We start from the raw sequence: 21,165 nt of genomic DNA, 5'->3' as shown, positions 1-21,165 counted from the left end.
AGCTCTTAACCCTCTGGTACATTCCAGTCCCCTGGATGGCCTGTGAAAACAGGCCTGAGCTTCTGATTCAGGGGTCCTGGCGTGGGGCTGAGAACCTGTACTTCCAATGAGTTCCAGAGACTCACTGCTGCTGGCATGGGGACCAGGCCTTAGGAAGTGCTCTCTCATTCTCCTAGCGTCAGTGGATGTGGCATTATGTCGGTGTGTAGATAAAATGCTGGCCCTCGCTAGTGGCTGGAGCCTGACTACAGGAAAAGCCAGGCTAATGTCAGGAGGGAACCCTCACGGCCCAGCTGGCAACGGGACAAGCATGAGGTCAAGGCCTTGGTTTTCCAACCCCACCCCCCAGCGGGCCTGGCCCCGTTCTCCTTTCTTCTGTCCTACAAGGCTGTGCTCTCCCATGGAAGGGCATCCATCCCTGCCAAGGGGCCTGGCACAGTCAGCTCTCCAGGCCTCCGGTAGCCCCTGAGTGCCCACCACTGTGCTCAGGACTTGGCCATCCCGAGCTTCCGCAATGATTCCCTGCTGCCCTGGCCTCCTCCCCGCCTTCAGACCCCAGGGACAAGCAGAGGTGCTCTGCACACTATAGGCCAAGGGCAGCTTACAGGGGACAGCTGGCCTGACGCAGAAACCCTTCCCTTCTATCTGTCCAATCCATCCTCAGACTGGAGGGCCCGTCACAAGCCCCCCTCCTGGCCTCCTGCCCCTCTGCGCTATCCTTCCCTTCAGAACACAGACCTGAACCAGAAGCTTTCTCTCAACCCTGTTTGCCCATCGGCTCCTTCCCCTCTCTTGTAAGCTCTTGGCCCACCTCTCCCCCAGAGCACTTGTCAGGTCCCCAGTGACCTTGTTGTAAGGTCAATTCTCCAAGGTCAGTTCTCAGACTCCCGGCCGAGAAGTAACTTCCTCCGCATGCTCCTCCTGCATGGTCCTCTGGGGCCCATAGCTGTCCCCTGCCTCTCTGGCCACTCTTTCCTGGGCTGTCAGCCTTTCTTCTCCTCTCTTCCACCTACCCGCCTCCCTTGCATCTCTGGCCTCACAGCTTTAAAAACACCACCTCTGTGCCGCCATCACCCAGCCCAGCCTCTCCCCTTCTGAAAAGAAACTATGGTGCACCACCTCTGCCTGGACAGCGATGGAGCTCACAGGAACTGTCTGGAGAGCCGGCCATCCTCCCGAATTCCCCATCTCAGGACTATGCCAACCCCATGCCTCTGGCTGTCTGACCAGGAATCTCAGGCTCACCTGAACTCCTCTATTGCAAACCGTCCTGTTAGCTCCATTAACACGACACACCCGGAATTGGCCAGAGCCCACTGCCTGCACAGGGTGGCTCCTGCCCCTCCTAGTGGCCACTCTACCCTCAGGCCTCGCTCAGCTGTACCTGGACGTCCCCCTGGGTCACTGCACTCACCACACCACCGACTCAAAGAGGCCCACTGGCCACCTGATTTCACATCCCAAACACATCCCCAACTGGCTCCCTTGAGTGCCTGGACCCTGTGCTTTCTTTCTTTGGAGCACTGTGGTCCCAGAGGTGGTGACACAATCTCATCCATTTCTTCTCTGTAGCCTTCCGTCTCCCTCGACTTAACCATAAGCTCCAAGCGAGCAGGCCTTTTGTCTCTTGGCTTCTTGCCGTAATTGGCACTCAATAAATACACTTAGGGGAAGCAATGAGACTCCACGAAGTGGACAAATTTGCGAGTTGAAAGGTCCTTAAAGGTCCAACTCCTTCACCTCAAGAAAGATGAGCAACGGGACATCACCTACAAAGTTTACAGACCTGCCGAGTTCCCTGAACACCTAGGCGGCACAGCTCTTCTTGGGCAGGACCCCGGGGACCCTTGAAGGACAGGGAAGCAGGGAACGTGCCAGATGTGAAGGGAAAAGGGAACGAGTCCTTATGCCCGTTCTGATGGCAGGCAGCCCAGGGCCGCACTGACACACCCCAGCCTCAGGGCCTAGCCCGGCTATGCCCTTCCCAGGCCACAGAAAACACTGGTCAACAACAACAACGACAAATACACCAAGGGCACGGTGAGAACAAAGGGGCCCAGCTTCAGGCTCTCATTTTGGGCAGGCCCCCAGGAACACAGCGTCCTTCCAAACAAAATCAAAATACACATACAGCAGAGCCAAACAACACCCAAATACTAGATCAAAGCAAAAAATATTCAACTCAAGTTTCTTGCAATAGGGAAGAAAAACAGAAAAACGAAACAAACAAACAAAACCAAAACCCAAACAAACTAGAATTCCAAGCAACTTGTACTTTTTACTTTGTGGACTTACCATTTTTGTGCTTTTTCTGTTAGTGTAGATTAAGGTTCCTTAACACACCTCTATTAAATGAAAGGAAAAAAGACAAAACAACCTCTGAAAACGAGTGTAACACCCCACAGTGGCAGACTTTCCAATCTGTAGTGGAAACCCACCCACGAAGGTTCTGGACCATCTTTGCTTTTGTTTCTGGGCCAAATACTGTGAAGGGGAACGTGCTTCTCCACTTGAACTAGGGCTGTGGTGGGTCTGAGCGGAGGGCGTCCCACCCCGTGGCCCAGACCGCGGACAGCACAGCCTGTCGTTGCTCAGCCCCCCCATCGCTGGGTGACAGGCACGTTGCTATGCAGTTCTCAGGGTTTCGATCTTGTTTTCCCTGCTGCCAAGGGCAGGGTGTCAATGTCTGTTCCTGGCCCCCCGAGTCATGCCGGTGGCCAGCGACGCCTGCTTCACTGAGTGCCTCATTTAAGCCACACTGTCTCTTACGAAGGTGTGCAGGAAAACAAATTAAATGATGCCATTTAAAGCAAATTTAGATACAGAATTTTAGAAATTTAAAATAGGATATATTACCTAATGCAGACCCTTCGTTAAAAATTAATTTTAAAATTACAAAAGTAATTCCACTGTAAAAAAAACACACACAAAAAAAACCCAGAAGTATATAGAGGCGGAATAAGTGTACCATGTTTCCACGAAAATAAGCCCTAGCATGATTTCTCAGGATGACATCCCTGAACATAAGCCCTAATGCGTCTTTTGGAGCAAAAGTTAATGTAAGACCCGGTCTGATTTTCAGGGAAACACGGTAGGTTCCCCTCCCTCTTCCCCTCCTCCCCTCCCCAACACACACACGCAGTCACACTTTCTCCCATCACACACTTGCACACCCTTCCCTCCCACCCCATCCCGAACTGGGGACACTTGCTCAGAGCTGTGTTCCTAGAGTCTGGAGCACTGCTGGCCCCACTGCTCCACAGCAGGCACGCTATAACTATCTATTCCATAAACTGTGTGTGTCTTTCCAGATTGTTTTCTAATCATAATCACCTGCATACACATAAATGGGATCATTTCTTACAGGCTACACTGAGTGATGTTTTTACTTAATATATTGGCACTTCTTTTAAAGTAAACCTCCGAACTCTTTAATGAAGTGAAGGATCCTGTGGCATGTTTTGGGGCATGGGAATGGGGTTCTTAGATTATTATTAACTTTTTATTATGGAGAATTTAAAAAATACACAGAAGTGGACAGAACAGCATAACTAACCCTCACGTACCCTCACCTAGACCCAGCAACTGTCCACCCATGGATGATCTACGCCTCCACACACACCTCCTCCCATGCTAATCTGAAACAGATCCCAAACACAGTACCATTTCCTCTGCAAATACTCCAGCACCTACTGCTAAAAGGTAAGGATCTTTTTAATATAACCACAGTTACTAAGAAATACAATCAGTCTTTAAAATCTTTCACTCAACAAGTGTCCAACCTTCTCATAAACACTGTAATTTTTGAAAGGAGTGACTCTTAGGTCGATTATTGGTCTGACTGCATTTGGTTCAAAGCCTGCAATCCTGGGGTGCTGCTACGAAGTGACCTGGCGGGGATACAGTCTGTTTTCATGGACACTATCTGAGACTTTTAGGCCAAATAACAGAGCCTGTCCCATGGGATGGAGGCTCACACAGGCATATAGAGAGGCGGCTATGGGGGGAATGGCATCTGGACTGCTGGTGTGCCAGGAGCAGCAGCAGGGAGCCAGCCCAGGTATGCACGCAGGAGGGTCAGGCAAACTGGAAAGTTAGCCACTCCAAGGAACTGGGACCAGCCAGTTTGCCAGTCCCAAGGAGGACCTTAACTGGCGTGCTGAAATCGCCACCCCATCTCCAGGCAAGGCCCAGCAGCAGGCAGACAAGACAGCGGTGCAGAGGAGCCAGTCCGACCTGCCCACTCTCATAGATGCCCCGAGACACGCCCGGATACACTCCCCGAGACACTCCCGAGACACGCCCTGAGACATCCCCAGATGTGTGGAGTTGCACCTGCCAAGCCCAGGGCAACCTGAGACAGAGGGAGAGAGGATCTCCCATCATGCCTCTGTCACTTTTGTGACCACTTACCTTCTCACCTTCTATTCTCCCTTGTGGAATGGTGAAAGGTGAAGAGAGAAATAGCTGTCCTTAGTAGAGAACTGCAAGGACTGAACCCTTTCTCCCAGAGACCACCCTCGACAGTCAGCGGACGACAAATTCATTTGTACATTTCTACACAGCCAGTCTCACCCCACTGCCACCTTGCATGCTTGAATGGTTAACAGGTCACAGTTGTCACTCTGGGAAGAACCTGAGGGTGGGGACTGGGGTGTGTGGCACTGCTGGCCACCTCACCTTCCCAGGAGTTCTTTTAACCAAGCAAATTCTTAGCATAAAGGGTTAAGGAGCTATAAATTATCATGGAACTAGGAAGCAATTCACTTGTAGAGCTGCAGGGGCCTAACCCAGGGACACTGAGGACACCCAAGAGACATGGGTCCCAGCTGCCAACCCACAAGCTCTGGCCCCAGCCTCACCACACAAGACACCAAGACACTGAGTCAGATGGAGGCTCTGCAGCCACCTCCCCGCCCTGCCCATCTCTACCCCACTACCAGAAAAGGGACACAGAGGGAGGGGCGGGAGGCCTGGGCCTATCCACGCTGGATATGAGAGGCGCACTCCCTCCGAAAGCACAGAGACGACCACTGATCTTTGCAATGCATTATTGATTTTGCTGTGCTGGCACTGGTGGACGGTCCTTCCCATCACTCAGAGCCGGCCATTAGTGTGTACTCCCAAGCATGGCCTAGACTCCCCTGCCTGGTGTGGAGAAGGCGCTTGAGATGAAATCGGCCTCAGGCTACCCACACGGTGGGGGTCACATGTGGATGAAGTCATTAAGGTCATCTCTCCTCCCCCAGACACAATGGGCAACTGTGTGGCACGCATGACCTTGCACACCCCACACCTCAGCCCAAAAGGGTACACCAGCTTCCAGGACTCCAAGCATCGCTACCAGAGTACCCCAGTCACCAGGAGAGAGGTCTCTGCAAGGCTATTTTCCAACAGACGTGTATGCTGGTCAGGAGGGTGGGCAGAGGAATCAATGGCACCATTTCAGAGGGGGCAGACAGACGGACAGATGGTAAAGCCCATCACCGGAGCCAGTCCCCCTCTCAGCCCCCCTGCCCCCCCCACCAGCTCAAGATCCTGCAATACCCTGCAATGGAGAGACCGGAAGGGGAAGGACCCAGAAGAGCTGCCTGTCAGTGCCAGCCTTTAGTTTTCATTTCTGGATTAGATTTACCTGCTGGGTGTACTACAGACACTGTTATCAGTCTGAGGGTTTGCTCTCCCGAGGGACTGACAGTCCTTGCCCATAGAAACGCCTGGTGTGTCCCCTCATTCCTGAAGTTTTTCTCCCTGGTTGCACACGGTGCCTGGGGTACTCAGAGGCAGGCTTTATTATTCTTCACTCTAGCAGACAATGTGCACAGACACCAACCATTCAAGTGACAATTGGGGTATTACCTCTACCAGAATCTTGGCCCCACTGCTGCCTCAGTCGGCCTATTTCTGGGACACAGTAAACATTCCCAGATAAGGCGCCCGGACAGCTAGCGGGCATCCCCAGGCCTGGGGCGGATATGAGGTGACAGGCCACGGATGTCACTTCACCCCCTGGAAACTTCCACTCGGTGACACCTAATGAATTTAAATAGACTCAAGAACAGGAGGGCTGGCTGCCTGGCCACAGGCCCCAGGTCCAGCATGGCCTGCGGGGCCTGGCGACCCAGAGCCTGGGATATACTCCATGTAAAGGGAGATTTTCAAAACAAAAGCAGAACCACTTCGTGTGGCACACGCTCCAGAAAGCAGGGCCCAGCCTTCAACTACAGGCCTCATTTTCAGTGAACTACTCACCTACAAACTCCCATCCACCCCCAGCATCCAATACTAACCTAAATGAACGAACAGGACGACCACTCTCCTTTCCAAGTTTGCACTGGCAAAACCCCAGCGGACTCAGCCCCCTGCAGCTCACCAGGCGGCTGCAACAGGTGCAGCCGAGCTATGGCTGGTAATTCCCCTTGGCTGTTCCAGAATCACGCAGCCCAAACCCTAAAGGGAACCGAGGCATGCAGCACTCACCGCCAGGGCCGACCTGCCCCACCTGTCTGAGTGCAGGCTTCCAGGTCCCATGCACTGGGCAGCGGCCTCCGCGACAGAAATAGAAGCGGGCCCCGCCAGGCCCGCGTGGGGCCGGACTGGCTGGAGCCGGGCGGGGCCGAGCGCGCCACCTCCGCGCCCGGCCTGGGTCTGCAGCGCGCGCCGCGCCCCGGGGCCGCGCGGAACCACCTGCTCGCCCCGGCCGGGGGGGAGTCAGGCAGGGGAGGAGTCTCGGGGGGCCGGAGGAGGGTCTCGCCTCCCGCGCACCTGCCCGGCCCGCGCGCACCCTCCGCTCGCCCTTACCTGGCGCGGCGCGTCCCGGCGGTGCCCGGCCGGCGAGCGCGGGCGCAGGAATGGCGGCGGCGGGCCCGGAGGCGGAGGCCCGGCGCGCAGGGGCGCTGTGCAGGGGCGGCGCGGGATGCTGCGGCGCGCGAGGGCGCGGGGCCGACGCGGGAGGGAGCGCGCGGGGCGGCGCGCAGGCCCCGCCTCCGCCCCCCGCCTCCCCGGCCCCTCCCCCCGTCTCCTCCCCTTTCCCCTCCCTCCTCCTCCTCCTCGCTGCCGGGCGGCTCACCTCCCTCCTCCTCTCTCCCCCACCCGTCTCCCCTCCCCTTTCTTCACCTTCCTCCACTTCACCGACCCCCCCGCAACCCCAGAGGCTGCCCCCCTGCCTTGAGCCTCTGTTGGGTCCAGCATGGTTTCTGATGAAGTGCCCAGTACCCCTCCTCTCCACCTGGTGAGGAACCAGTTTGTCCCTTCTGGGAGCCTCGTGGGACCCCACCCTTTCCAGACTCCCCCAAATCCCCAAGGGTCCTGTGCCTTCAGGCCCTGGTGCAGCTCTGCTGGGGACCTAACCTGTACAATGTGTGGGCAAAGCCTGTGGGCATCCAGGACACTTGACCCTTGCTTCTAAAGCAAATATGACTTTGGGCAAATCTGAACATTCCAAACCAGGCCCCCTGCCATTTTCTCAGGTGAGGCAGGCAGGTGCCTCCTCCAGTCTAGGTTTTTCCCTAACTCTTCTGTACTCCCATGCGAACTGCTAAGGGTTCACCATCTTCTACATCTGATGGCAACGGGTTCCCCAGTGCAGCCACTGGCTACACGTTTGTACTAACCCATGGATGTGAGGCCTTGGGTGCCCGCAGAATACTGCTTGCTTCTGCCCTGGAGGGAGAAGTGACAGGCCTCTGACCATGGCTGGTCAGAGCAGGCTTGGTGAGCAGGCTTGCTGAGAGACACCATCCTGAGAAAGAGACGCAGTTCCTGAGTCAGGAGTCAGGGCTCATCCTGGCGAGACCCAGCCAGCCAGCGCTCCCTGGGCTATAGCGCCCACGTGGGAGCCCTAGGCTGCTTTCCTGATGGCTGGCTGCTAAGAGCCAGAGAGAGTTTCAAATGAAGCCTTTCTGAAGTGATCAGTAATGGCCCCAGAGCCTCAATTACCATAAGGGCCTCCTGTCCTTCTAATAAGGACAACCAGTGAACCAACAAGGGGCCAGCAAAGACCACAATGGTGAAGTGAGTGCCCACGCTGCAGGCAGGGCTGGGGAGGGCTCACTCCCCTCCGTCTGTGGGTGGGGATCATGACCTGGAATCAACCCCATCCTGCCCTCCCTGAGGTGAGGAGAGGGCAGCCACCTCAGAGATCAGCTGCACATCAGGGAGGAATCACCGGAGAGTCCACAGCACCATGTGTTCTGCATTTATTGCTGGCAACTGTACAGGAAGTGGGGGTGATGTCCTTCCCAATCTCCTTCCAGTTGGAAGGGTCTGTGATCTATGTCCCCAGCCCATTTGCATAAAAGCTTGATGGGAAGGGATTAAGTCAGGGCTATTTTAACAGCATCCCATGCCCCAGTAGGGACCCACTCTCAGGATTGTTAAAAGCAAACACTGCGGAGAGGGAAGGGAGGGGGGGCTCTCCTGTATTCTTCACTAGTTGGACACTTCAAGAACATAGTGCCCTTGCCTGGTGTCTAAAGACAGCCACCAGTGGGCCGTGGGAGGTTTGTTGTCACACCCGGAGCCATCAGCCTGGAAAATGGATGTGTGGAGCACAGGATGGTGGAATCCAAATGTTTGCAAAACTGTCCTGGAAGAAGGATTACCCTGTGGAGTTAGGAAGGGCAGAAGGAGGACAGATGGGTGGGAATTAGATTAGAGAGTAGGTTTCTGCCCACTGTGAATGCTTCCTGGCAGATCTGCCTGCCAGAGGAGCCGGCCACCCCTGGAGAAGTGTGTCCTTCAGGTCAGCGTCTAGACAGGTTCTGGGGCCACCTCAGGAGCCTGCTGGAGGGGCCTGCAGCAGGAGGATGAACGCTGGGACCTCTTTCAGCTGTTAGACCCATGCCTTGCTCTCTTAAAAGCACACATATGGCAGACCCTGCACCCCTTCCCACTCCCTCTGCAGAGCAGAACAGGCCCTGGCAAGGAAGATGCTTAGTTAGAACACCTGGCCTGGAGCCAACACTTCGGCTTCCGGACCTTTAACCCTACACCTCCCCTGGCCTGTTCCCTCATTTGTGTAAGGAAGACAGGAGAGAATTCTGTGGTGATGGCAGTTCCCACCACCCAGCACCTGGGAGGTCCTCCTTTCCTGTGGCCTCACCCTGGTCACACAAAGGAATCCAGTTTGTCTTTTCGTTCTTGTTGTCACTGTTCCACATTCTACTACGGATCATTTTAAACACATACCTAAGAATAGCCAAACGAACCCCCTCTCATGGGATGGCAATCTTGTGTCCCTTGGAACCACTCCCCTTTCCCCAATACTAATTTGAGACATATCAAGGACCAATATAGACCAATTTATCTTTAAGCTTCCCCAGAAACGCTGAGTGGACACTTAGGTCACATTTGTGAAGCGTCTGTGCATTTCCCGTTGGCACGGGAAATCCCTTGCTATTGAATGTCTAGGTGCTATTGAAATCCCATATGAAAAGAAACTCAGTGTGCCAGCTTAGATGGCACAGGCTACACTCCGCTTCCACTATCACCCAAGTAGACGCAAGAAGAGTCACTATTTCTTGGCCTCTGCTCCTCTGCATGTGGCGGAACAGGTGTGTGGTGGGCTGGGAGCAGTTTTAAGATTGTCCAAATGAGAGAATTTGAGCAAGGGAGGAATGTGTTTGAGAAGAGCTGCCTTATTGCATTTCACCTGCCGCCCCCACCCCATCCTGTGACCAGGGCTGAGCACATGAGCTGCAGGGCAAAGGAAATGGAGGCCCCTGGAGAAATGGGCCCTGGAGGCTGGAGCTATGTCTGGAGAGCCTGTGCTGCTTCCAGATTTGAGAAATGTCTTTAGACGGTGACCACTAAGTGCTCTTCTGATGCGTGGGGCCAGGCCTCTGCTGTGAGTGCTGCTGTGGCTGCTGACAGCTTGACTGCGCCCCACCCTCACTGTCACCTCCACCCCAGAAAAGGCCTACCTCCTGCAGCCTCTGTAAGATAATGGTCCTCAGGGTCTCCACGGGGTACCTCATTATCAGGGAAATCTCTTCAGCTGAAGAAGGAAGCATCCCAGTGCCCTCCTGTGCCACTGCCCTCCTGACGCCCCACCTAGCGCAAAAATTCTGTTTTTGAAAGCTGCGTTCTGGCGTATGAATGAGGTGGCAGGCTGTTGTCATTGTTCTGTGCACCCCACAAAGTATTCTAGCTGTTAGACCAGTAAGTGCTAACTCCCTGTGGCAAAGGGGGTAATCTAGTCTCAGGCACACTCTCCTAGCACTTTTCATGTCGCTGAACACACAGCATGGCTTATCAAGCCATCCTTTGTCATACTCAGGAGGAAGATTCTAGACAGTGGGCGGGAGAAAGTGGCTGAGCACCACCCCAGCTGGAACTGGGTGGGAAGTGGAAATCGGGATGGCAGAACAGGACACAGGCGTGCTGCCAGGGCTGACTGTTGGCTTCATCTGAGCTAGGGTCCTCGTGGACCTGCACCAGCGCTGCCTTCCTCACCCCAAATGTCACCCATGCCATCAGCTACAGAGCCACCGCACTTCACTGTGCCCCAGGCCTCCGCAAATACCCACCAGGCGTTATGGCCCCTGATCAGCCCAAGAATCGGTTCTCCAACCCCACCCACACATCCCTGGCCGAGCAGAGCGGCCCCTCCCAGTGCGGTGTCAGTTTCCACCAGGGTCAACTATACTTGTTTCTTCATATCTTCGTTTTTAGCCTGGCTTTCATTTTGAGCTTCTAGAGCTTAGTGAAGTCTATTGATCTCTTTTCAGAATAATGCTTTTAAATGCATAATATAAAATACAGGATTAGAAAAGAAACCTATTATACTGAAACCTGGTTATCAAAATATTTTAACCTGTGATCCATTTGCTTTATTTACACATTGAGTGACACGCTCTAGCAGCAGGTCTGATATCTAGTAATTTTGAAGTTGTGAGAGAAGCTGCCTCGTATTTTGAGATGTGATGTGAAAATATCTGATTTCTACTGGGGCAGGTGGCACATTCGACTAACATAACTGCTCTGTTGCCTACATTAGTACTTGAAGTAAACGCTTAACTTCAGTTAGAGGTTAGTGGAGGGGAAATGTAATTCTTTTCCCCCCATCCATTCCACCTGGATCTGACACTCTAAAGTCCATCCTGATTAAAAATTAGTATTTTAAAGGGAAGGGACTTTGGATCCTCAGTACCTAGCACACTGCTTATATAATATTGCCCTCAAACATGTCTATTGCATTAAACAAGGAGACAGGAATCTAAGTCGTGAATGATAGAAGATCGGCTCAAACTCTTGGCTCAGTCCCATCTAAAGGTGCTACAGGTATAGTTGGATCCAGGGGCTGAACTGCCATTGCTAGGTCTTTCTGTGCTGACTCTGCTCCTTCTTCCTCTCTGATTGGCTCTGGTTCTGCCTGGCTGTTGCTTTCACTCTCTCCAGACACAAGACCACTGAAAGCCTCAATCAAAAGTGATGACAAAGGCTCTTCTCCACCATATTGTGCAGCCCATGGAAAGTCTTTGGTTTGCTGAGTTGGGTCTCCTGCCACCGCATGAACTCGTGACCCTGATCAGGGATGGGGAGCCACGATGGGTCAGACCTGGGCCACATGCCCACGCCTGTGGCCGGGTATGGTCCATCACCTTGAAGAACCTCGGGGCTGGGGCAGGAGCACTTCTTTGGTGGGCAGATGGTGCTGAGCTGACAAAAGCAATGCCGTTCAGCAGTGTTAGAGCTGGAGGGTGAGTGAGTAATCACAGTGTGTTCTTTTGAGAGCAGGTCTATGATAAAGAGACCTAAAACACAGTGCTTTAACCAAGACATGAGTTTATTTATGTCTTCTATAACACTGGCAGAGGTAGACAGGCGGACCAGGACTAGAGGCAGCCACGGCGTTCTCCATGTGGATGTTACTTCCACCCACCCAACTGGAGGGAGGAAGGCAAGAGTCCAGGGAACGACCAGCAAGTGGCACACATCACCCCTGTCACATCCCACTGACCGGGTCTCAGTCGTGGGCTGCATGTAGTTTTGAGGGAGGCTTGGACATGTAGTTGCTCCAGTGGGGCTGTGTGCTCAGCTAAAAAGTCTGCTGCGTTAAAAAAGGGGAAAAAAGATCTGGCTGGATACTTAGGAACTGCCATATACTCGCTAGTGTCATTAGTCTGTAATGAATGTGAGTGGAACACTACTCAACCACTAGCGTATCTAAAATTGAAAACACCCTGTGTTGGTGAGAATGTGGAGCAACTGGAACTCTCATACACACTGGTGGGAAAAATATTTAGCAGTACAATGAAAGCTAAAATAGTGTATATCTACAAATCTATATGCATCTCTATCTATCTACATAGATAGATAGAGATAGATATATATGCCCTATAACCTAGCAATTCCTCTTCTAGCTATATACCCGACAAAATTAAGTGCATTTATTCACCAAAAGACAGAGAAGAATACTCGTAGAGGCTTTATTGTCATAACCCCAAATCGAGCGTGAACAAATTGGACATCAAAAGTAGAGAGGCAAAGAATCCTGGTGTATTCCCATAGTGGAATACTACTCAGCAATGGAAAAGGAAGACCTCCAAGCAACGAAATGAATGAGTCTTTCAGACATTGGTCTGAGTGAAAGACGTCAGACACGAAGGGCCTGCATTACATAGTCTATATGAAGTTCTAGAACAGGTGAATGTAATCAATAATGATTGATATCAGATCTCCAAGTTCTGATAAGAGAAGTCACGTGGGCAAGGAAACATTTGCTTTTTGGACCCCACGCGGTGGTTAGCCCAGTGGCTACATAGGCAAAAATACATTGAGCTATGGCAGTGAGGATTTCTATTCTTTTATCTTTGTGAGTTAGAATTCAATAAAAAAAAAGGAAAGTGTTACATTGTCAAAAACGATGGTGTGCTCCCCTCTCCAGAGGCCCTGACCAGCATTGTGAGAACCCCACATCCCGACTAGAGCTTTCCTGGGGAGCAGAGGTTGGGCAGGCAGAGGGGGGTCCCTGACACACCAGGGCCTGAGTTTCCTAGTAACAACATGTAGGCAGGGCATGTGGCCTCATTTTCCAGACAGGAAACAGGATTTACTCTTCACTGCTTGTGCCCTTTTGAGGCAGGATTTAGACCCGGCATGGGGACTTCCCTTGGTGCCCTCTACACACAGACGTGTCAGAAGGATCTGTGCAAACACGGGCAATGACTGGGCCACATGGTGGGCAAACCACCGACCCTGGGGACTGCAGGCCGCTCAACCTCACACCGGCCTCCCCCGCCAGTTCACATACTAGTTGGACCCAGGACAGGGAACTCAGTGATCCACACTCCCTCCTGATTAAACAGAGATGTGGAGAGTATCAAGAATTGGGTTCTTCAAAGAGAAAAGTAGGAAAGCTGCCTCATCGCTCTTATTCTCCCGTGGTTTTCTCTCTGTCGACAACTTTTTCACACAGTCCTCCTGGCGATGAGACAGCCTTCCTCTCGCAGCACCACCGAGTTTCACTTACTGTCTATTGGAGTGAGTCTCTGCACCTGTCTTTCCCTTGATTCAAGCCCCCTGTCATGTTGACAGAGGCACTGACCGAATGCTGAGTACACTGTGTTGCTTACTTCTCAGCAGGATAGAAGAAATAGTTGGCTTTGAATGAAAGTACTACAAGCCCACAAATGACTATAATCTACCTGTTATGGTCCAGTTTTGAAAGAAGATTTTATGAAGCTGCCAACTGAAAGATTCTCCCCTAAGAACTCTGTAATTGCTAGCAGAAATAAAACATATTCTCAAATCAGGTCACTGTCTAAGCATCATGAAGCCATCAGACCCGCTACCTTCCACTCCCCTCAGGAAATAGGGTGACCCTCCCCAATGCCAGCACTTCATGTTCCTTTGCAAAGCACTTGACTGGTATTTTATTCAACAGAACCAAAATCATTTTGATAGTATGTTTGCAAAGATTGAGTTTCAACCAAAATTAAGGTGAAATTTTCTATTATTGAGCCAAAATACAAGAGTGAATAAGACATTTAGGAGGAGATACTAGTGGAAACCTAGTATCAGAAAGCACTTGATATTGTAGAACTGCATCGATTTATGCTTTAAAATTATTATACAAGAGTATCAAAAGTAGTCAAGCTAAACAGAAGTAAACAAAATAAGAAGTGACAGCCCTCCTTCCTCCCCCACTTTCTTGAACAATCAATCTTAGTGCTTTCCTTCCAGGCCAAGAGGTCTGGTTTCTCTCTCTCTCTCTTTATTTTAAAGTGGAACTAGACCGGACAATTAAATTTCTTTCTGCAATTCACTCAGGGACACCCTTCAGTGTGCTCATGTATAGCCCTACTTCCTTTTTAAATAAATCATTGTAAACCACTATCAAAGTAATAAGTGTATAAGGTAAAAAACAATTTACTACAACAACACAGAAGTACATTAAAAATAATTCTCACCCTATCTCTTATTACAAGTCTCAGAGGAACCATTTTTAGCTTCTGGTAATTACCTTTGTACCGCCAACAGAAGCTGCTATGTCTCTGTTTCCTGGCTTATCAGCATTAGACTAGGTAGCTAACGGCTTCTTGGGATGAGAGATGACTTAGCACCCGCCTGATCCCACAGCTCTTGTTCCCCCCTAAATTTAAAACATAAGAAAATTAGAGAATCGATTCATGGAGACCAACGTCAGAGTAACAGGAGTTACAGAAGGAAAATCAGGGTAAAGAAAATTATTACGGAAATAATCCATAATAATTTCCTAGAGTGAAAAAACAATAATGAAAAACTTCCACACCTAGGCATATCAGAAAACCAGGGACAAAGAGAAGATTCCAACCAGTTCCAGAAACAGTCCACAGGCAAAGTTCTAAGAATCAGGATGGCATCACCTGAGTTGTTGGAGAAGGAAGCAAAGCCTTCTGAATATCCAGCCTGGAATTCTGCTCTGACCACGTTTCCTCAGGGCCCACTGTGGGTGTGTGTGAGGGAGTGTTCTATCAAAACGAGGGAACCGGTAAGGAAAAGGGGATCTAACCAGGAGAGTCAGGCAGCCCGGGAGTGGGGAGGAAGGCAGTGGCTCCGAGAGTCAGAAGAAACCCGGTCACGAGTAGGGAGCAGCACCAAACTAAGGAACAGAAACTCCCTGTTACGGCGGAGACATGTGCTCAGAAGGAAAAGCGTTAGAAATTCCAGGAAAACAAAAGTGAAAAACAGCAAAGCTGTGGTGCAACCACAAAGCAAGTAGCAGTGTAGTCACCTGGAGGAATGCGTCAAGGACAAGGACAGTGTCTGTGTCCTGGCCTGGGGACATGCTCCTCCGAGGCTCCTCCTTCCCGGAGGGGTTCCATCCATCATTAACTCTGTGGGGAATGACAGCCACAGACTTACGATCACATACATGTCCTTTTTAGCTGCTGTGTTTGTTAAGTGAACCTATACGGATTACAATACAGAAGAGTCCGAATGCGACAAAATAACCCTGTGACAAGTAGATGGGAGAGAAGAGAAGATGGACTAATGGGAGCAAAGAAGGGGAAACAAGCGCGTTTGTTTCTCATCTACCCAAATTAAATTGCTTAAAGTAAGTGGGAAAAATAAATGCTCAAGCTCAGTGTTTGACAATATATAGGCAACCAACAGAAGAACTTGTAATGGATGAGTGATATCAACTTAGAAAGATGTCATAATGATATCTTTTAGCTACTGTCCTCTCTTCTGCTAGCCTCCTGCTTGCTCATTTCCTCCCCCAACATTTTCATGTGAAAACTTCCAAATAGAAAAGATGCAAGAATTGGATGGCAAACACGTGACTACCTGCCACACGATCCCACCGTTAGCACACCATTACATTTGCCTTATCACACGTCCACCCATCTGTGTAGCCAATCATTAATCCATCTCATTTGAACAAATGCATTTCTAATTGCAGATACCACCACACTTCTCCTAAATACCTAATTTTTTCAATACCAGTTTGCTCTTTTTTATGGTTTCAATACCTTCTCCAGTGTCTGAGGAAGCTGCGAAGAACTTATATGATATTCTTTTTTGTCCCTTCAGTTATCAGGGTTTCTCCATAGTCAGTCAGTTCTCCTCTTGCTGTGGATTTTCCCAAGTGTCCAGAAAGCCTTGGTTGTCTGTTTATTTGTAAGAATGAAGACAAAGCTGACTGATTTAGGCGGCTGTCTTAGCCTTCCTCTGCCTTTGAGTGTGTAGATCTGTTTTCTCCATGATGAAAGGCTCCTGGAGCTAATTTATGTGGGGGCATTGGGCAGGGCCAGGCTGTGGGTGTGGTATACAGTGTGGGGAGTGGCTGTTAGGCTGGGCTCCACCAGACTCTGGGGTGGGGCGATATGATGGATGGCTACAGAGGCCCCTCAGCCAGGCTTCCCCACATTGTGTAGGCTGAGCATGGATCACACTATTTGGAAAGCAGAAGTAAAGAACGGAGAGGTTGTGTGCTTGAAGGGGTGGGGACAGCGCCACCAGACTCTGCTGCAGCTCACACGTCTTCGCTGGCCTCACTGGCCAGGGGCAGTGGCCAGGCCTGTAGCTGTTCCAGCCTTAGGTGGATCCCACCTCAGCTTCTCCATCCGCTGGGCCAGGTGCATAATTCACTCTGAGACTACCCACATTGTGGTGGCTGGACGCGTGGAGGTGGGGTGGGCAGGATGTGGGTCAGTCCCTTTCTGGGTTCTAGCATGGCCTCACTTTCCCACTTCACGTCCATCTGCCCTTCCCAGGGCCTGTCCTCTGGGCTTCGGAGACAACAGCCTCCCTCAGCTCTGAGCTCGCACCAGTGCAAGGGAAATCATGGCACACATCACTACACAGTGACCCCCACGCTGGCCCCCACGAGCCATTTGATCATGAGTTTAAACTCATGTTTACAGGGATACTTTTGTTTATGGTCTTGGTTTCCATGGTCTGATGCCTGCCGTGTTTATAATTAAATACATTAAATGTACCTAATAGTACTTAATGACTCAAGGTATTTGCCTTCCAGGTGAAACTGGACTTTGTTGATTTAGTTGCAACCCTCCATCATACTTTAAAAATAGGAGTCTCGGGCTCCAAGCTCACACAATTCCAGAGAAGCACTGCTCTCACCTCTGGCCTGGATCACACTTGGAGCTCGGCGCCTCTTAACTCCTTTCCTATGCCTCTGAGCTTGTCCTGGTTCCCTCGGTCCAGATGCTAGAGGTACAAGAACCCAAAAAAAGGACTTCCCAGAGATTCTGGCAAGAGTTCAGGAGGCTCCTTCCTTCGTTCACGTATATCACCAGGACCATCACCTAAATGAAGAAACCTAATGACAACTTGTGACACTCTTGTTTCAATTGAGCACTTAAGCCGTCCATGGACTGGGATAAACTCTGTTCAAAAAACATATAAATTTTACCATGAAGCATTTAAAGCATATAAAAGTACTGGAAAATAATACAGCAAATTCCTTACCCGAAGGACAAACAGGCTGCCGATGCGGTGAAGCCCTTCTGCTATCCCTCCCAGCCTCGGCCCTCTTGCTCTCTCCGAAATAGCTGCAGTAATTGTCTTCTGCACAGACATCTCACTGTAGGGTACCTGATGCGCCCCGAGGCACTCTATGCAGTCTTTGGCAGGTTTTTAACTTTATGGATGTAGTTAATAGGCACAGCTCAGGGATTCTTTGGGCAAGTTAGGAGACACCAGGATGTAAAGGTTGCCAAGTAGCACACAATCTCCTAGAAGACAAGCCCTTGAAACAGGATCTGTTTCAGATCCTTTTTCTATTTCAGAATACATTTCCCATGCTCTTCTATGGTGCCCACACCCCCATTCTGTGTTGAAGCCTCTTCTGACCTATATGAACCTGTTTGTGTTTCCATATGGCCTTCTCTGGCTGTATGTGGAGTCTCTAATTATCATTCATCAAATTCTATTTCTTGCATCAGGTCAAAATCAGATGGTGATTTTTTTCCCATCTGTTGCCACAATCTGTTCAAACTGTCACATTCCGAGAGTTCGCAATAAATTGTATAGCTCAAAAAGGGAAACAAATGTGCTTCCACCAGACTTAATATGGTCAGGATTTTGGTATACAATACTGTATCAGAACTCTTTGTAAATAACATCGAGTTAGAAAAATTGCTATTTTCTCTGACGGCTGTAGTGAGTAACACAAAAGCAATTGGTGAGACACAAACAGGATTAAATTCTAAACCCTCCAAATATCCTTTCCCTCTAATACAATAATATTTCATAACCTTCCCATCTGCAGCCCTTTCCTCTTCAAGCACAAATATTCTTATCTCAGAGATAAAATTATGTATATGACCTTTCAAAGGCTGATAAATCCCATGCACCTGGATATGAAGGCAAAATCCCACCCTGGAAAGCATTTCAAAAGAAATAGACAGAGTGAGCTGCTCCTGGTATACAGGAAGCTATTTCCTTTCTCCTTAAGTGGTTTGCAAAGTGCGCTGTGGATGTGCTAATGGCATCAGGGCTGAGGGGCTGCCCCATCTGCCGCAGGAGGCTGGAGTGGTCCTGGAGAGAGAAGCCAGCAGGGAGTGGGCGACGTGGCGCAGCTTCCCCGGATCTTTCTGGAGGAGTCAGCGGCCTCTGAGGTTGCTCTGGAACAAGTCCAGCTCTGATAGCAGGACAGAAGCCATTGTCGAAACGTATTTCCAGAAGAGACAGTGGGTGGGCTTCCTCAAGGGCCCTGTCCCAGAGGACCCCACTGGTGTAGGAGACTGGTCCCTGCCGGCCCCACCCCCACCAGTCCTGGAAGCAAAGAGGAGGCCTGTGATGCCATCACATACAGTGTTCCCTTTATCAGTGCGTAGTAACTATTGCTTCTGTTTCAGAGCAGAAAATAGATTCACCCATGGTCTGTAAAAAGCACACTTTTTTTGGCAACTCCTTCAGATATTTTACACATTTATTTTCATTGTGCAATGAGCAACTCTTGCTTTCATTTACTTATGTGAAACTGTAGGTAGCCGGAGTTAGAATTATGTCCTCTCTTTTCTTCCTGCCCCACCCCATCTTTAGGCCTGGCTGCCTTCCGGGTGTGTGTGTGTGTGTGTGTGTGTGTGTGTGTGTGTGTGTGTGTGGAGGGGGTGGGGGGTCTGCTGCCTATGCTGCTGGGACTTGCTTTGTCAGGTTTCACGAGGCAAGTTTCCCTTATCTGGAACATTTCACTTTGTCCTTCTTCCCTTAGCACTGAGAGGGGCTAAGAAATCTTGATGAGAGTCTGCCAGGGGACTTCTGGCCCAGTGGGCTCAGGAAGCAGCCCTCAGTCTCACTGGGGGATCCTGCTTTGTAGCACTCGGGATTCAGGGTGGCTAGAAAAGGGGGGCCACCACCCCACCATGACAGACTCACATCCTGGGGCTTAGGTTTCTAAGAGTGCCTAAACTGGAATCCTATCACCAGACCCTTGGGGAACAGGTTTTAGCCAGGTCTGAGAAGCCTCGGACAATGGGTGTTCTAGGAGCCCCTGGGTGGGTGGGTGGGGGCAGGACAGAGGGAAAGGAGATCTGTCTCCTCACTGCTGTTTTCCATTTGTGACACTGCTCCTGTCCCAGGAGATGGTGTGGGCTCTGCAGGTGGCAGGTTCTGGGTTTTCATCTCAACCATGAATTCACACCAGCTCTCAGGCTGCCCGGATCCCATGCCCTTTCCTTCCTGGGTCAGATGGCCTAATAGGTTTTGACTCTTTCGGGGATGAAAGAGAGAGTGGAGTGAGGCAACTGAGCTGAGATGCTGCAGCAAAGGGAGGACCCCTGAGCTTGCCGCAGAGGTGGGCAGGATGCCCCACGGAGCACTGTCCCTAGGAGTCTCAGTCCTGGAAAGGCACAGCCACAGGAGGCGGGCCTTGGTCAGAAACTGAGCCTCCCAGGAGGTCCTGCTGAAATGCCTGCTGGTCATCTGGGTCCTATCATCAAAGGTTGTTTCAGCTAGTCCTTTCTATGAAGGGAACCAAAGATTGCCACTCCAGAATGTGTTTTTTGGGATATTTATTTTTAAGCGGGTTCTTGAGAAACAAAAGGTTCAGAAAGAACTTTTTACCCTCCCCCTTTTCTGCCTAAGAGTTTCAGATGGAAAGGCCTGCTCCAGGAACGGAATCTTAGCACATTCTCCTTACAGATTTTCACCACAGTCTAATTTGAATTAAGTATGGCAGACAGGCAGACTCCAAGTAGGGGCCTATTAACTAGGTCACCTCTGTGTCCCGTTGTTTCTGGGTTGCTTAGCAGGAATTTGTTCTTCCATAAGAAGTGAAAGAGAGAGAAGAGAGAGAATAAGGAGGAGGAGGAGGAAGAGGAAGAGAGGAGAGAGAGAGAGAGAGAGAGAGAGAGAGAGAGAAAGAGAGAGAGAGAGAGAGAGAGAGAGAGAGAGAGAGAGAGAGAGAGAGAGAGAAGACAGAGAAAGACACAAAGAGCATGCCCCAAAGGTGTCCATCCTGGGTCCAGCTATCCAAGGCTCGACATGTGAGTGAGAGGTTGTCAAGAGGTCACACTCCAGCCGCCTCTGCCTACCAGTAGGCCATGACAGCCCTGCATGACAAGCCTTGAGCTGCAACACCAGCTGAGGAACAGTGACCGGCCCTGCTGACCTGGGTGACTGTTTAGAGGTTTGAGGTGAGCACTAGATGATAGGCAGAGCACCAGCCCTGGCCAGCACTCTTGGGGTGCCCATCTCTCTGGGGCAGGTGTATCAGGGGAATGAGAAGTTGCGGGATGAGGCAGGGGTGTGATCAGAGCTTGCAGGAGTTACGATGTGGCAGAGAAGATCTCTCGGCTGTCCAGAGACCGCTGGATCTGACTGAGCTGGGAGAACAGACCCATTACTGGATGCCAGGGCACTCGGCTCCTCCCCCAGCTAGCCCTGCTGCATCTAGAAGCTGCTTTGAGAGGGCAGGGCTGCTGGAGGAAACCAGGAAATTCTGTGCATTCAAGGCCAGCTGAGCTTGAACCACCGAGCCGGACTTTGTTTCAGTCATCCATTGCTGTGTGACCAAGAAACCTAATACCTGAATGAAAGCAGCAGTCATTCATTATTTTTCATGTCAGGGTGGGTCCCCTGATGATTTTCACTCCAGCTCAGGCACGAGTTGTGTGGGTATCCCAAGGGGTTCCCCACCGCACCCCATATTGAGAAGTCCCTGGGGCCCTTGCTCCATGGAGTCTTCAATCCCAAGCTTCCCCAGGCAGGGGT

At 50.8% G+C, this 21,165-nt stretch overlaps 1 protein-coding gene across 8 annotated transcripts in view; it reads right to left on the bottom strand.

The window, feature by feature from the left end:
• SEMA4D (semaphorin 4D) overlaps nt 1-6,995 on the bottom strand; it is a 111,420-nt gene extending 104,425 nt beyond the window's left edge. For 3 of the 8 annotated variants that reach the window (XM_081067577.1, XM_081067576.1, XM_081067570.1), the window contains exon 1: nt 6,802-6,937. The gene's annotated coding sequence lies outside the window, so the exon portion shown is untranslated. Of the gene's footprint in view, nt 1-6,480; nt 6,656-6,801 lie in introns of those variants that run through there. The other 5 variants (XM_081067574.1, XM_081067575.1, XM_081067573.1 and 2 more) reach the window with 5 other exon arrangements.
• Between the last annotated feature and the right edge of the window lie 14,170 nt (nt 6,996-21,165).

This window comes from Rhinolophus hipposideros (genome assembly GCF_964194185.1).
Source record: "Rhinolophus hipposideros genome assembly, chromosome: 11".
In the NCBI taxonomy this organism is placed as follows: domain Eukaryota; kingdom Metazoa; phylum Chordata; class Mammalia; order Chiroptera; family Rhinolophidae; genus Rhinolophus; species Rhinolophus hipposideros.
This window is presented reverse-complemented; position numbering and strand designations above follow the sequence as displayed.